We start from the raw sequence: 19,023 nt of genomic DNA, 5'->3' as shown, positions 1-19,023 counted from the left end.
GAATGTGCAAAAAGTTGTAGAGGGTATTTAAATAGCAGCAATATGAGGTAGAGAAAAATTATGAATAGCTTATTGATATAGTGATATTTACATGGAGTCAAGTGATGTTATGACACAGAACTAGAGTTTAGGAGCCTGATGGCCTGGGGGAAGAAGCTCCTCCTAAGTCTCTCAGTTTTTGCCATTAGGCTACGGAAGCGCTTACCAGATGGAAGCGAAGTGAATAGATGGTTGCAGGGTGATTTGAGTCCTTGATGATTTTAACAGTTCTACTTTTGCAGCGTTTGAGGTAGATGTCCTGCAGAGAGGGGAGAGCAGACCCTGAGATACGCTCAGCTAAGCGCACAACTCTCTGTAGTGCTTTGCAGTCCTGATTGGAGCTGTTTCCATACCACACTGAGATGCCCTGAGTCAGTAAACTTTCTATGGTCCCTGAATAGAAAGTTTTCAGGATTGCTGGTGAGACCCTGAATGTCCTCAGCTGTCGCAGATGGTACAGTCTTTGCCTGGCTTTCTTAACCTGTGTTTGGATGTGTGTAGTCCAAGTCAGGTTCTCGGAGATGTTTACACCGAGGTACTTGAAGTTACTCACCCTCTCCACAGGGGTCCCACTGATCATAAGAGGAGTGTAGGGCTGCTGCTGTCTCTTCCTAAAGTCCACAATCAGCTCTTTAGTTTTGCTCACATTCAGAGAGAGACAGTTGTCCTGGCACCATGATGTGAGTCTCTCTACCTCATCCAAGTATGCGGTCTCACCATTGTTGGAGATGAGGCCCAGAACCACAGTATCATCAGCGAATTTGACAATAGATGTGGAGCTGTGAGAGGATACGCAGTCATGCGTGTAGAGAGAGTAGAGCAGGGGACTCAGGACACAGCCCTGTGGAGCTCCTATGTTTAGGGTGATGGAGTTTGAGGTGAACTGGCCAACTTTCACCACTTGAGGTCTGCCGGTGAGGAAGTCTTGAATCCAGTCACAGAGTGAGGAGTTCAGGCCGAGGTCTGTGAGTTTAGAACCAGCTTGATGGGGACTATAGTGTTGAAAGCTGAGCTATAGTCAATGAATAGCAGCCTTACATAATTCCCATTGTTGCTGTCCAAGTGTGTGAGGGAAGAGTGGAGGACGTGAGAGATGGCATCGTCAGTGGATCTATTTGGGCGATAGGCAAACTGAAGAGGGTCCAAAGTATCAGGTATGGAGGAGCAAATGTGGCTCTTAACAAGTCTCTCAAAAACCTTCATGACTATAGATGTGGCTGAATTAAAACAATTCTGCAAAGAAGAGTGGGCCAAAATTCATTCACAGCAGTGTGAAAGACTCATTGTCAGTTATCGCAAACACTTCATTGCAGTTGCTGCAAAGGGTGGCACAACCAGTTATTAGATTTAGGAGGCAATTACTTTTTCACATAGGGCCAGGCAGGTTTGGACAGCTTTTTTCATTTAATAAATGAAATCATTATTTCAAAACTGCATTTTGTATTTGCTTGTATCTTTGTGTAATATTAAAATTTGTTTGATGATCTGAATCATTTAAGTGTGACAATTATGTCAAAAAATTAATAAAAGAGGAAGGGGGCAAAAACCTTTTCACGGCACTACATACATACATGCATACATACATATATATATATATATATATATATATATATATATATATATATATATATATATATATATATATATATATATATATATATATATATATATATTAGTGTTGTCAAACGATTAATCGCATTCAAAATAAAAGTTTTTGTTTACATAATATTTGTGTGAGTACTGTGTATATTTATTATGTATCTATAAATACAAACACATGCATGTATATATTTAAGAAAAATATGTTATGTTTATATATTAATATAAAATATAAGAATATAAATGTATATGCATGTAAATATTTCCCAAATATATGCTGTATGTGAGTGTATGTATATATATATATGCATAATAAATATACACAGCACATATTATGTAAACAAAAACTTTTATTTGGGATGTGATTAATCGTTTGACAGCACTGATGTATATATACATATATATATATATATGTATGTATATATATGTATACAGTATCTCACAGAAGTGAGTACACCCCTCACATTTTTGTAAATATTTTATTATATCTTTTCATGTGACAACACTGAAGAAATGACACTTTGCTACAATGTAAAGTAGTGAGTGTAGAGCTTGTATAACCGTGTAAATTTGCTGTCCCCTCAAAATAACTCAACACACAGCCATTAATGTCTAAACCACTGGCCACAAAAGTGAGTACACCCCTAAGTGAAAATGTCCAAATTGGGCCCAAAGTGTCAATATTTTGTGTGGCCACCATTATTTTCCAGCACTGCCTTAACCGTCTTGGGCATGGAGTTTACTAGAGCTTCACAGGTTGCCACTGGAGTCCTCTTCCACTCCTCCATGATGACATCACGGAGCTGGTGGATGTTAGAGACCATGCGCTCCTCCACCTTCCGTTTAAGGATGTCCCACAGATGCTCAGTAGGGTTTAGGTCTGGAGACATGCTTCGCCAGTCCATCACCTTTACCCTCAGCTTCTTTAGCAAGGCAGTGGTCGTCTTGGAGGTGTGTTTGGGGTCGTTATCATGTTGGAAAACTGCCCTGCGGCCCAGTCTCTGCTTCATTATGTCAAAGTACATGTTTGCATTCATGGTTCCCTCAGTGAACTGTAGCTCCCCAGTGCCTGGAGCACTCATGCAGCCCCACTCCCACCACCATGCTTGACTGTAGGCAAGACACACTTGTCTTTGTACTCCTCACCTGGTTGCCGCCACACACGCTTGACACCATCTGAACCAAATAAGTTTATCTTGGTCTCATCAGACCATAGGACATGGTTCCAGTAATCCATGTCCTTAGTCTGCTTGTCTTCAGCAAACTGTTTGCGGTCTTTCTTGTGCATCATCTTTAGAAGAGGCTTCCTTCTGGGACAACAGCCATGCAGACCAATTTGATGCAGTTTTTGGCGTATGGTCTGAGCACTGACAGGCTGACCCCCACCCCTTCAACCTCTGCAGCAATGCTGGCAGCACTCATTCATCTATTTCCCAAACACAACCTCTGGATATGACGCTGAGCAAGTGCACTCAACTTCTTTGGTCGACCATGGCGAGGCCTGTTCTGAGTGGAACCTGTCCTGTTAAACATTTTCACATTAAGACATTTTCACTTTACTCATTTTTGTGGCCAGCGGTTTAGACATTAATGGCTGTGTGTTGAGTTATTTTAAGGGGACAGCAAATTTACACAGTTATACAAGCTATACACTCACTACTTTACATTATAGCAAAGCGTAATTTCTTCAGTGTTGTCACATGAAAAGATCTAATAAAATATTTACAAAAATGTGAGGGGTGTACTCACTTCTGTGAGATACTGTGTATATATATATATGTGTGTGTGTGTGTATACTGTATATATACATACATATATATATATATATAGTACAGTGCAGATATACTGAGAGACTTATTGTTAAATTTGCCACTAAAAATCCAATCCTCAGCTCAAAATGGCTTTTCATAAACTTTAAAATGAGTACAGCTACAAAAATAGGCTGCAAACTTTAATAATAAAAGCATTGCTATTATATCGAAACACATGGCAAGCTTCATGTGCTTTTGGCCCCAAGTGTGTGCTTTTGTCCGAATGCCAGTATGTACGATGGGAAATGGGAGTTCATTATCTGGATTCGTTCTGTCCCCACACTAGAAATGAAATTTCCTCAATTGCCAGTGTGCCACATGTGTATACCATCCTATACAGCCTTTGTCTGATTGTTTAGTGGTTTATGCAGCATCTGCGAAGGTGCAATCCACAGCGGCCACAGAAGCAATGACTGTTATTCCAGAAATTAGAGTCAGAGATGACTAAATGTGTTTATACTGACACAACATATGCTCGCGTTCAAAGCCGAGACATTGTGAGGGTGTGGAGGTGCTCGTTCCAAGCTTGTCGTAACACTTGCAATTTAAAACTTCTGATTGTGAAACATAAACAGCTTGAGCAGAACACAACGTTCCTCTGTTAAATCATCAGCAAAGCTTTTATTTAACTTCGCACAATGCTGGAGAACAGACTGTGCGTCCTTGTCACCTGATTGTATTTGCTGCAAGAACTCTATTATGTGTTTAATACATTGTTACCTTCTCCCAGTTTGGTCCAGGCATTCCTCGGCAGTGTTTATGAAGGATAAATAGAGAGGTGTTCTTTCACTGAGATCTTAGCTATTGTGCTGTCGTCCTACCTTTCGTGCCTGAGAGAGCCATGGGAACAGATTCTCACATTCACATGCAAATACTCCGAAAAGCACGCATCTCTGTTTGCTGTGTGGATAAACTGGATACTCGTCCTCTCTCTCCCTTTCGCTCTCTTTCTCTCTCTCTCTCTTCCTCTCTCTCTCTCTGCACCTTTCACCTTTTCTATCAGAAGAAGCTGTTTGCTTCAAAGATGAAACCATTTTCACAGGCCTTTCAAAAGCACAGATTTTAAGACTTTTCTTTTGGATGCAGGAAAATGTTGTGCTGATAAGAGGAAGTGGGAGATAATAGGCATCGCTTTTTGATTATTTAAATAAGGGAATGATAATAAATGTTCACAGAGGAATGTAGAGCATAGAGATTTCTCGATGGTGAAGAAAATGATGATTACTGACAGATGTCCAGGTGTGGTATCAATAAGTACTGCCTCGTACTGTCCTGAATAATATATTTTACAAAAAAAGATGACTTTTTGATTTTTCTGAAGAGCAGTGGGCAGTTTAAAGCCAGGGTAGGTGATTTGGTTCAAAAATATGTGTTTTTTTGTACTGTAATGTTTTCTCACTAGTGAATGAGACATGAGGTAATCCTCCGCCAACGCCATCTCTCATCGTGTTGCTGGTTAGCCTCTGGTCTGCCAGTGTGCGTTCATGTGTTTTGGAGGAGGTGTGGCTTTGGAGAGTGATTATGCAGGTAGGGTGGGCTCTTATGCATTGGAAGCTAGCTTGCTATTTTTAGCCTCTCCAAAATCGCCTAGGGATAGTTTATCCAAAAATCTAAAATTCTGTCATTAATTACTCACCCTCATGTCATTCCAAACCCGTAAGACCTTTGTTCATCTTCAGAATACAAATGAAGATATTTTGGATGAAATCTGAGAGCTTTCTTACCCTGCATAGGCAGCAACGCAACTGAAACGTTCAATGCCTAGAAAGGTAGAAAGAACAATGTTAAAATAGTCCATGTGGCATCGAAGACTGACACAGAAGAAAATAAATTGTTGAATAAAGTTGTTATTTTAGTTTTCTTTGCACACAAAAAGTATTCTCGTAGCTTCATAATATTACGGTTGAACCACTGATGTCACATGGACTATTTTAACTGTTCAGAACAATATTTTGTGGACTTCATATAACTCTCTTTCTATTATGTTGCACACTTTTGATCAAAATATGGCTTGATATTTGAAGCTATACCAACCACACAGATGAGTCAACAGAAACCTTATTTCTTTATTGATCGACAAAGTCTGGTCTAGACTCAATATGGCAACATTTGTTCTTTTAACTATGCTTTCAGAAGTGAAAGGGGTGTTATTTTGGGCCAGAATTTAATGAATTAACATTGACTAAAACTTCAGAAAACAGTGTCCATGTACCAGATATTCGCCACCTGTTGTAGATTAAATGTAGTATATTAAAAGAACATGCTGTAGTCAGTGTGTCCGCAGAGATTGTAAGAATGTGATTGGGGGAAAAATGGTTCTGTAGAGGTTACAATAAATTGCTTTTTTTTATTTTTTGGCTCCATATCTTTTACAATGATACACTGAATATATTCTGAACAATCATTCAAATGCAAAAATGTGATCTTAAAGATAAAATGCCAGCCCTCACCCAGAAGTGTAACATAGACCAGTGCTTTAGACCAGAAATAAAAAAAAAATGGAAAAAGTTATGAAAATCCAGTTTTTAATGTTATTATGTAAGATTAAAAGTTGGTTACACAATCACTTTTTGACAGATTAAACATTCCACTGTGCTGCTGAGAAGAAAGAGAGAGATTTTCACTTTTTATGAGTAATTTTCTTTGATCTTTTATTCTAATTTAAGCAAATGGTCTCGGAGGATAAGCTAATATAGCAGTTCTGTTCTCACACAAGTTCAAACAAGCCAATGCTGTACACAGTTGTTCTGCTGATGAAAGACAATAGGGCTGTGTTCAAAGCAAATGACAAAAGTTGGCAGTAATTACAAAAAGAAATTTGACTGGGCTTATAAATCAAAAGTTCCAACTCGATGCCATCATAAAAGATGCTATGATGTTAAGAAGTTATGCTGTGTAGCACTCAGTAACTTTAAGGCTAAAATTTTAATTCTGTCATGATTTGACAGAACAAATCATTTCTTTAAATAGTTCATAAAACTGGTTTGTATGTGCATGAATCATACTGATTCTGAATTCACTGACAAATAATCCAGGTAATTATTGAATAACAACTTAAGTTTTGCTTGGGTTCTCACACATATCCCACCTGCTTTTATAATGCTTTTCTGTTACTTTTGCTCCGTTTTGAAATTCTAAAACTTCAGAAAGTCAGTCATATGAGTCATCTTGAAGAATAATATGAGTTTCATTACAGAATTACTTTTACAGAACAAAATGTCCTGCACTGTACAATCATTTACCATATTTTACTTTGTGCATTTAGTTATGGCATTAAAGAAAATGATTGGATGCAACATTCCATTCCATAATTTGAATCAATATACTACTGCTTCCCTGAAATTGCTTTTCCTTAACAGATAGCATGCATGAGAGTGCTGGGCACGGAGTCAGGGAAATCTGTCTTTTTCCTTGTCATTGCTAGTGATGAAGCACTTATACCTCAAACTGAATTAAAACTAAGGTACGTAGAGCAATGTTGGGTCGTAATGTAATGAAACACACAAAGTATCAATGAACAGTTTGATTGTACAGTTGATTTAAATGATTTATAGGTATTTCTTTAACTATGGGTATGTTTTGAAAATAAGATCTGATGGAAACGAAAGTGAAAAATACATTTTTGTTTTATTTTTGCTAGATTATTCTATATAAATTATATATATATTTTATATAAATTGTAATCATTTATATTTTTATGGTAGATTTTTATATTCTTAAGTTTTTAGTTTAAAGGTCCTTGCACACCGAGTCTGAAATTTTCGTATTTTTGTTCGTATTAGTCATACTTTCTTATCGAAAGTCAGAATTTTTTTATGACGGACGAAAGTTTCGGAAGCAGTGTGTGATTGACCCAACGTGAGGTAGTATTTATTTTTTAATGTGCAAAAATTTTGGATGAGAATTTCAGACTAAGTGTGAAATGACCTTAAAGTCTATTTTGGGATCTTGTTTACCACAGCATTAAATAAAAATAAATCTACAATCTTTTTAAAGAGACAATAGAATGGGTAGCTGAAAATATTAAACATAACTTAAGCTACCAATTAAGGCTAGTTGGTTTGGTGCCAAATGTTGTTTTGCAGCTGTAATTTTCCATGAATTAAAATATTTTTAATTCATGGAATTAAAATAGTTTTAATTCAATAACTAATGCAAGCATCCTGTAATGCAAAGACGAACAATGAAATCTGCTAATTGTAATAAAAATGAACTGCTAGGGCATAAAAATGCCTAAAGTTGAAGAAACACCCATAAATGCTTCCTTACTGAGCCATAACATTTTGGCAAGCTTATGAATAATAGACAACATAACAAAGTATGTGTTCATTTCTGAAACTATTTAGGAAGCATTAGTAAGAATCAAAACTAACAAGAAAAAAGCTATCATAAATCCCAAACAAAACACCGTTCCCATTAGCTGAGCATTTGCTGTTAAAAATAGAAAAAGAGTTTCTCATGCAATTGGAAAATTGCTTTACTTTTGTGCTTTAGTGTCTTCCATTGGGGTTTGTTTATTGTTTCTTGGCTGCATTAGGGCCAAATTCAATAGATTATGAGGGGAAACATTTAATCATTTATGGGGGGAGAATTGCTTTTATGGCTGCACACAGTTAAGTGAAAAAGAAGCGGGATACAGCCTGCACAAATACGTCTTACTTAAGAGGCCAGATATATAATCATACATTCATAAGACATCCAAACGGGAAGTAAGAACTATCAAGGCGATTAGTAAAGAATTGCATAATATATACTTTTTTTTGGCTCAAATATGAAGTACATGCCAAAAGTCTGTAAGCAGTGTGCATTGCCAGAACCTCCCTAGTCCTTTTAAGGCAGGTGGAGTTATCTGAACTGAATGAGTAATGATTGTTGGCTCCATCACAAACCTACTGCAGACATGTTTGTTTAGCAGGAGTCACCCCGTATAAGTGGGTGCAATGTAGCAAGTCACTTAGGATGAGATTTTCACTTATCTATGAGAAGCACCGTAGTCTAAAGCTCAGGATGTGATGGCAACAGAATTTGTAACTGCCATTTTTTCTTTTCTGTTCAGATATGGAATGTTTATAGAAGCATAATTTAATGACAAAATGTTTGGTTGTTTCGAAGTTTCTCTGGCAAATTGCTGCATGTGTTACAATGATTAAAAGAGAACGGCCTTATCAACATGCCTTAGATACAAGCTCGTAGCAGCCACTATGACTTTCCAAGTTCATCTTATAATAGAGGTGCTGAACTGAAAACCTGTTTAACAAATGTTTATTTATTTCTTCTTACAAAATTTAAACCAGAAGAAGATTTAGCTTTAAAGGTTAAAACAAGCTTTAACCTATTTGTACAGTGGTAGCACTGGAAAAATGTATTGATATTTATTATCAAATATTTCATTTGATATTTTATTATTAAATTTTCCTTGTTTTCTTCTTTTAATTTCTTATTTTTTTATAATGTATGTTGAGTTTTGCAGTTTTGCATCCCTTTTATTAAATTCTGGGACCTATAAATAGTTAAAACCCTTTTTTAACTTCAATTATTAAATAAAAATAAATATACAATCTTTAAAATCAAAACGTTTTTAAGAGAAAACCGAATGGGTAGCTGAAAATAAAAATTAAGCTATCACTTAAGGCTAGCTGATTTGGGGCCAAATGTCGTTTTGCAGCTGTAATTTCCCACAAATTAAACACACACACACACACACACACACACACACACACACACACACACACATATATATATATATATATATATATATATATATATATATACAGTATCTCACAGAAGTGAGTACACCCCTCACATTTTTGTAAATATTTTATCATATCTTTTCATGTGACAACACTGAAGAAATGACACTTTGCTACAATGTAAAGTAGTGAGTGTAGAGCTTGTATAACCGTGTAAATTTGCTGTCCCCTCAAAATAACTCAACACACAGCCATTAATGTCTAAACCACTGGCCACAAAAGTGAGTACACCCCTAAGTGAAAATGTCCAAATTGGGCCCAAAGTGTCAATATTTTGTGTGGCCACCATTATTTTCCAGCACTGCCTTAACCGTCTTGGGCATGGAGTTTACAAGAGCTTCACAGGTTGCCACTGGAGTCCTCTTCCACTCCTCCATGATGACATCACGGAGCTGGTGGATGTTAGAGACCATGTGCTCCTCCACCTTCCGTTTAAGGATGTCCCACAGATGCTCGATAGGGTTTAGGTCTGGAGACATGCTTGGCCAGTCCATCACCTTTACCCTCAGCTTCTTTAGCAAGGCAGTGGTCGTCTTGGAGGTGTGTTTGGGGTCTTTATTATGTTGGAATACTGCCCTGCGGGCTGCGGCCCAGTCTCTGCTTCAGTATGTCAAAGTACATGTTGGCATTCATGGTTCCCTCAATGAACTGTAGTTCCCCAGTGCTGGCAGCACTCATGCAGCCCCAGACCATGACACTCCCACCACCATGCTTGACTGTAGGCAAGACACACTTGTCTTTGTACTCCTCACCTGGTTGCCGCCACACACGCTTGACACCATCTGAACCAAATAAGTTTATCTTGATCTCATCAGACCATAGGACATGGTTCCAGTAATGCATGTCCTTAGTCTGCTTGTCTTCATCAAACTGTTTGCATTTCCCAAACACAACCTCTGGATATGACGCTGAGCACGTGCACTCCACTTCTTTGGTCGACCATGGGAGGCCTGTTCTGAGTGGAGCCTGTCCTGTTAAACCACTGTATGGTCTTGGCCACCATGCAGCAGCTCAATTTCAGGGTCTTGGCAATCTTCTTATAGCCTACGCCATATTTATGTAGAGCCACAATTTTTTTCAGATCCTCAGAGAGTTCTTTGCCATGCCATGCAATGTTGAACTTCCAGTGACCAGTATGAGAGAGTGAGAGAGTGATAACACAAATTTAACACACCTGCTCCCCATTCACACCTGAGACCTTGTAACACTATATGCGTCACATGACACCGGGGAGAGAAAATGGCTAATTAGGCCCAATTTGGACATTTTCACTTAGGGGTGTACTCACTTTTGTGGCCAGCGGTTTAGACATTAATTGCTGTGTGTTGAGTTATTTTGAGGGGACAGCAAATTTACACAGTTATACAAGCTCTACACTCACTACTTCACATTGTAGCAAAATGTAATTTCTTCAGTGTTGTCACATGAAAAAAATGTGAGGGGTGTACTCACTTGTGTGAGATACTGTGTGTGTGTGTGTATATATATATATATATATATATATATATATATATATATACAGTCAAACCTTATATTTTTTTTCTTTTTTTTTTTTAACTAGTGGGTGCAGGACACTATATAAGTGAGGATAGCAAAATAAAGGAAACTGTGACATATTATACCCAAAAATTTGTCTACCAGTAAAACAAAAATTTGTGACCAAAAAATATTCAGACACTTTGACAAGACCATGTTTTGCTTAAGTGTTTTTTCTTTAAGTCTTAGTGCAACCTTTTTACACCACATACTGAACAAAATTAAGCATTGCTTGGTAATTGTTTGACCTAAATTAGTATTATCTAATTGTTTATTTAAATTTAACAGCTGACAGCTGACGGCTATTCAACCTAATTCATTACATACCTTTCTATCAGAGTTATCATTATCAAGATGAATTTGTTCTGACACACTCTGGGTTCTTGTCATATTTCATTACCATTTTCTGAACTATAGCAAATAAACTCTGCTATAATATTATAAATGTTGAAGATGTCTGAATGAATTTTGGTTTGACTATATGTGTGTGTGTGTGTGTGTGTGTGTGTGTGTGTGTGTGTGTGTGTGTGTGTGTGTGTGTGTGTTGAATGGTTTTGAATAGGGTTGAGTCTGAAAAATGCTGTAAGTTTGTGTAAAAATTGAGAAAATGAGATTACTTCCTTGTCTCCCATCTTACTGTAAAAATAATAAAGATGATGTTAGTTGTTCTTAAAAGAAAATATTGTCAAAATTGTGACATTGTTATATGATTATAATTGTTAGATACAGCCAAGAAGGCCAAAACCTCTGGGATAGAACAGGCCAAATTTATTTTAAAAATCTCCATTTTATAGGGGGCGCCAGACATTTACCAAAGTTTACCCTGTTTGTGGAAAGTGACAGTTGTCACCTATGGGCAGGAAACAGACATTTCTTGCTTAAAAATAAAAGGCCAAGTGTCAAGTTGGCATATATTAGCTGTGGAGCGCAAGACATATTTTGTTTCATTTGACCAAATTAATATCCACTCAAACACCATGGAATTTGCATATATATTGGATGAGGCTGCAAAACTGTCCAATTATGACAAAGTATTTTTTTAGCATCATTATTTGGTCAATTTATGCACAAAAGCTTAATCAGGATACTGTCTGCAGTTGCCATGGAAATTTTTTGGCAAATGAAGACTGTTGGCATTCTTGAAAAAGATTCAGTGACATATTATCATATAACATTCCAATGCTAAGCCAACCCAATACTGATGCGAATTAATTGCATAATAAATTTGAATTAATTTTTTTGTCTTTAGAGACAAGACAGCGCCTCTGGGATTCTGCTGAGCGCCCACAATCCGGATTTAATTAAAAATCTATTCTCCATCTGATATCCAATACACATTTAACCATGTCTGTTTGGTTTTTAGGTTTGATTAGTCTCCCATCCAGGCTTTTTGTCTATTTCTACATGATTCCATGCTTCTTTGAGATGGATTATTCTGCTGTTCCTTGAGGTTGCGGTGCTTTGTTTTGTCTTTTACAAAATTTAGATTAAAATGATGAAGACTGTGTGTATGTTTTAGTTTTACTTTTAGAGTATAACAAAATTAAATCACTAAAACACTGACATGCTCAAAGCTAATTTATAAATTTGTTTTAGAAAGGGTGTATTTCATGTTGGCTCTTTAAAAAATTCAATTGATTCATCAAATTTGGAGAGGTAATTTAAAAGCAAAATGTCTCTCCAAATAAAACCTGCACTATACACTGCACACTATAAACTGCACTCTATCTATCTATCTATCTATCTATCTATCTATCTATCTATCTATCTATCTATCTATCTATCTATCTATCTATCTATATACACACACATACACACACACTCTGCAAATCAAAGGAGCTTGGTGTAAAAATTTGTCAAATATACTAATAGATGTACTTCTTTTCTGCTGTCAGTGGATTTTCCGTGCACTTATCTGCTCAATACAATTTGTGCCATTTGTAAGTGCCATACATTGCTTACATTACTGCCTTGACGCTTCATTTCTGTGAAGAATCTTTCCATCTCACCTTGAACTGCCATTAGATGGCAGACCATTTAGAAAAATGATGCATGAGCCAATTGCAAACTGACTCTATCTGACAGTATACGCCACATGTGGTACAACGTGTATATTAGGTAAGCATCTATTATATGTGTGTATGCATACATACAAATATGTTAGTGTTATTTTAGCATCACTGTAGTTTTATTATTTTGAATTTCTCAATTTTATTTCAAGTAACAGTTTTAAAATATAGAATATTCTTGCTATTTTTTTGAAGAGTGAAAAAGAGCAAAGATCTGGCAACTCTATCCGGTTGGCCCTCTATGTCTCTTTTGTGGTGTCGCTATCCACTCTGATATCTGATGGAATAAACACTTAAGCTTTGGCTCTTGTTGCATGTTAGAAGTGTGTCCTGCACCAAGGCCGAATCAAAGTGTACTTCACAAGCCGCCGTGTGCTCATTAATTTCCTTCTCTCATGTCGGTTGGAGTCGCACCCAAGCCACACTTTTGAGTTAAGGGTCATCCTTTGGTTGTGTTCTACTGACCCTCGAGTCCTCTAGAGTCGACTATGAAAGGAAAAGGTTTCGGATGAACTACTGTGTAAATAGGAGTTGAAAAGCTTTTTGAAAGCTATTTATTTTATAACCATTCAATATGTTGCAGTATATGGGTGGTTTGGCCTTTGGCCCATAATTCTTTATGGTTGCCTTTCTTATATGTCATTTAAGCAGTATCACATGTATTTGATTGACTTTTCCCCCCATTGAGCTGTGTTAAAATATTAGTTTTCTGATTAATCACAATCTTCGTATGAACATCACTGATGTCAATTCTTAAAATCCCATGATCAATCTTTTTTTTTTTTTTTTTTTTTTTTTTTTTTACTCATTTTCAGAATGAAAGCAATCAGTGTAGCTCAATTCTTGATACAAATAACTCTTATGAGCCCATTCTTTTTACTGAATCAAAAATAGACTCCTTTGAGCCAATTGTTTTTAGTGAATCAGATATATGCAGGTAACCCAGTGTAGCACGATTCTTGAAACAAATGACTCTTATGTATATTATTTTAAAGAATGATTCAAAAAGACAAGTATTTGAAGAGATTTCATATGTAAGCAAAATAGTCATTCTACAAAGACATCAAAAAGTATCAGAATCAAACCAGAAATTGGAATTCTCATTTCTTGCTGATTGTATAGGACAATTTGGCGATTTTTTTTTTTTTTTAGTAATTAAATTATTATTTTATTTATTAAGCTCTTCAGTGTGTATTATTGCCAGTCTAATAGTAAAACTAACCACTCTTGATATATCTGGTAAAAGTGCAAAAAGCAAGTTTTTCTGTTCTATCCCTATCTGCACAGACTCATAGACAGAATTAATAAAATGTAATTTGAGTCATATTTCCTCTCCACAGCACATTTATATTCAAGAGATACGATTTGCCGTTCCAGTCATAATGGACTTTGATTGTATTCTGCTGCTTGGAGTCACAAACACAAACCGAAGCGAACGGGGGCAGCACATCTTTTTTCATTCAGAATATTAAATCTTTCTGAACACAATACTAAAAGCAGTGTCTGCTCAGACCTTGTGTTTTTTTGTAACGTGACATACAAAGTGGCTGTTTTAGCAGAAGGAAATGGCCTAAGCCCTCTCTTTTCAGATAAGAGAGGTAATTACAGTGGTTTGGACAAGGCTGGCGCTGTCGGGCGAATTCAGAGCACAAAACGGTCAGATTACAATACGCACAAAGCGCCATTGGGATTTCAGATTACAGGTGGTCTCACACATAACCACATTATTTCAAGATGCATTGTTTCATCTAGTATTCTGACAGTGGATTCGGGTTTGGAAAGAGCCTGCTTGCATCCCATTCTTCCCTTATGTCATATGCTGTATCTTTTATCATTGCTTTTTGGGTGCTTCATCCCTTCTTAAAATCAGCTTTCTTGAGACAACAATATTTATTCGCTTTTTAAAACACTGATACAACGTTTAAATTACATCCAAAACTCATTATTCTGACACATGGTGCATCAAAAGGAAATATCTGAAGCAGTTTCCTCAATGATAGAATGAGTACATTAAGCTCCAATTAAAACAGGAAGGCAGAATCTTGCGCTGTTTGCCATGACATCATTTGGAGTCGAGTGGCTCTGCACATCAGAAATCAACAAAACAGGCTTGAATTTACAGCCCATTTTAAAACAATTAAACTGGATTTATGGGGCCTTCAAATTGCTTGCAGCTTTTTAAAGATGTTTTAGCAGTGCCATAAAAAGCACTCTCGCAAATAACAAAAAACAACTTTGGCAGGGAAATGCGGTATTAAACGTTTTATTGGCTTGTTACGGTAGTTTCCTCGCACCCTTTTGTTGTTTCATATTAAAATAATGGTTTGCTCTTATGTCGTTCCAAAGCTGTTTGACTTTCTTTCTTCCGTGGAAAATCCTGGCCGCTTGCTTGCATGTGATAAAAGTGAATGAATCGCCATAAAAGTGCACTATATTCCATCCGATAGCAATGAGGAAAACTTGAAATTTGATTCATTATTATTGAGTTCATGATGTCTGATTTATGAATCTTTCTTTTCAGTCTGAGCTTTTAAATGAATCCTTAAATTCAGTTCATAAAACTTGTCTGAATGATTCATTCACAAATGATTCATTTATGATCTTACTGAATCAAAGATCCAGTTGCAGCAGTTGGCGGCTCACTGAAGAGGAAGTTTCATATTGAATAATAGTTCAATTTCAATCTGTTTCTCACACAAAGCCATTATTTGGCTCAGAATTTTTGGCCTGGGTTGTAAATACTTCAAAACTGTTTGTCTGAATAGAAACTTTGCTTGTAGTTTAAAGCTGCTTATAGTTTAGAAACTATATTAATTTCTCATGACATTTTTTCATGAATGCAGACAGTGTACCGAAATTACTTTTCAAACCAACTTTGATTAGAAATGTATTTTAAAGGCAGTTTAGACAAGGCGCCATCCATTCACGATAAATCAGAAGAAAGCAGACAGCACGTTCATCAAGTGCAAAATAAAATAATGACTCTGTTTCTACAATAGATGAATTTATCATTGTCAAAGCACATTCGTTCTGTCATGCTTTGACCTCAGTACATGTTGTTGACCGTCTGAAATGATGATTCGGATGAGAAACAGCAGACATTGACCCTAACTGTCACTGCACATTTATGCCATGCATGGTTGCATGCTTGTACTGCAGTTTTACAAGGCCATATGACGCACTGGAAGTGGAAATAATGGTTCTGTTTTTTTGGGGGACTCAAGTCTAACGTTGTTTGTCAGGGAAACTACCACCATCTGTGACACAAATTGCTCTAACCTTTTCCCGAAAGCAATTCTCATACATCCATGATTCACAGTTAACAAAATCTATGAATATCATGTTATATATCAGAAAATATCTGCAGCAAAGTTTTCAACTAAGTTTTGTATAGAAACACTGAACCACAAGGTAACTGCCTTTGTATTTATTTTCTATCTATCTATCTATCTATCTATCTATCTATCTATCTATCTATCTATCTATCTATCTATCTATCTATCTATCTATCTATCTATCTATCTATCTATCTATCTATCTATCTATCTATCTATCTATCATCTATCTATCTATCTATCTATCTATCTTTCTATCTATCTATCTATCTCTTAAATTTCAACAAGATGAATTGCTCACAAAAAAAACCCACAGTTCATGTTTTCAGAACATTTGAAGTTTGATTTTGATGTGACAAAATGGTGGTAAGTGTGTGTATTGTTTAATTAGACTTCCCATTAATGCCATCATCTTGTTTAGTCAGACTGATTGCCAAATGAGGAGTGCACACGAACACAAGAGGCTGAATTTATTGAATGATCATAACCAGTCATACACAAACATACTGAGATGTAGGCAGTGCTTCCTCTCACGTGACTTTCAGTTAAAACTCAATGGGCTCAGGGGAGGCAAGAGAGACGCAGAATCCCACTGTAATTTTACCTGCTGGTGTCACTGTTGGACAGTTTATCTTTAGAAAAACGAGTGATCTATACACATTTAATTTGATATGTAATATTTGCATGCATTGTTTTATTTTTGTACTATGATTTTATATTCTCATCCCATTTTTTAAGGAGGCACTGCCTCCCTTGCCTCCTCGGAGGAAACGCCCCTGGAAGGTAGGTAGGTATGACGCATGATTCAAAAAAAGTCATCATAACTGAAGAGTTCCAAACTTACACTGACATTAATATCAGCACAAAAATGATAAGGAAGTAGCTTCATGGAATGACTTTCCATGGGCGAGCAGCTGCACGCAAGCTTCACATCACCCAGTACAATGGCAAGCACTGAATGGAGTGGTGAAAAATGCACCATCACTGGAGCAGTGGAAACTTGTTCTGTTGAGCAACAAATCACACTTCTCTGTTTGGCAGTCTTATGGACTGGGTTTAAGTTTTGCAGATGTCAAGAGGACATTACCTGCCATACCAAGACATTTTGGACAATGCTATGTTTCCAACTTTGTAGGAACAGTTTGAGAAAGGTCCTTTTCTATTCCAGCACAACTGTGCCCCAAGCAAGGTCCATAAATTGTTGGATGAGTTTGGTGAGGAAGAACTGGTCCACACAGATTCCTGACCTCAACCCCACCCAACACCTTTGGGATGAACTGGAACGGAGATTGCGAGATTGCGGGTCAGACCTCACAAATGCTTTACTGGATGAATGGGCAAAAACTCCCTCAGAAACACTCCTGCCTTCCCAGAAGAGTGGAAGCTGTTATAGCTGCAAAGGTGGGACCAACTCCATTGTAATGTCTATGTATTTAGAATGTGATGCTATTACAGTCACTGTCGGTGCAGTCCTATACTTCGGCCATTGCACAGTAAAAATGATAAAAAATGTCTGCAGAGAGCTAATTGGTTAAGAGTTGGTATGTAAAAATTAAACAGGCCTTCTGTGCTTTTGCCATAAACTGACAAAACTTTTACATGATATTACACTTTGCTATTCTTATTTGTATGACACTAAGAAGTGATTCCTGACAAAAGGAAATGCTACTTTTAGAGATGCTTAGGAACAAGCAGTTTAATTTGTTTCCCTTTGGAAAGACTTTGAAAGGTCAAGGAGAATAAGTCAATATGATTACAATACGAGACGGGACTCTTCTGTTCGTTTAATTTAACTGAAATCTTGTCTCCAAGTTCAGAAGACTGCTCCAGTAATCTGTGTTTAAATGTGTTCCAGTTGTCCGAAATATATCTGCGCCATTTCCAGGACAAAAGCTTTATGAAAGGAGTAAAGGCAGGCTTTAAATTTCAAGCCAGAAAGTACAAAACACCTTGTAAATCAGCTACAATGAAAGTCTAAAACCATCACCTATACGATATGCCAACTGAGGTAAGAGAAAACGCAGACCTCATGGTCGTTCTTCATAGCTACGCCTACTAATTATCAAGGGAAGGTTCAAGGATGGAGGGGGGAAACAATTGTTTCAGGGGAAATGGGCATATGGACTTTCTTTGCATCACTTGCCTTTCAGTCAATTAGAATGCTACTAAGAGAAAAAGTCCCCAGCACAGTACATTAGCCGCCAGTGATTTCAACATTTATCACTACAGGACAACAGGCCACTGCGCTTGCCTGCATAATGGTCCTTGCCACTTTGGGGGCCAAGCACAATGCTCTATGTGGACATAACTACCCATGTGCTCATCTAGTACAGGCAGCCAAAACATCTGATATTAAAGTCGATAAAAGCCTGCCTATACCTCTTGTAGCGTAACCTTGAGTAGTATCATTAAAGACACTGTGAGCTGGTTAAATCTGTTTAGATTTATATCTTATCTTGCAATGGACAATGGAAGCATGTTTCTGCTTTAGAGTAAAACTATTATTTTTACTCTATTATTAGAGTATACAATTCATTTGCCACTTTCATAATTATGACTTTTTTATAATGTACACTTTCTCACAATTGCAACTTTATCTTGCATTTGCGACTTTCTCACAACGGCAATTAATATCCAACTATTGCAACTATTTCTTACTGTTGCAATGTTTATATCTTAAATTTGAGAATATATCTTATAATTGCACATTTATATCTCACTTTTGTGATTTTCTCACAATTATATTTTTTTATCTTTTATGACTTTTTCCCAATTGCGACTATATTTCACATTTGTGATTATTTCTCGCAGTTGCAGCTTTATCTCACATTTGTGACTTTTTTCCACAATAATTTTTAAAACTCAAATTTATGACTATTTCTCA

Source organism: Barbus barbus, assembly GCF_936440315.1.
Source record: "Barbus barbus genome assembly, chromosome: 50".
Taxonomy (NCBI): Eukaryota; Metazoa; Chordata; class Actinopteri; order Cypriniformes; family Cyprinidae; genus Barbus; species Barbus barbus.
Note: the sequence above shows the minus strand (reverse complement) of the source record.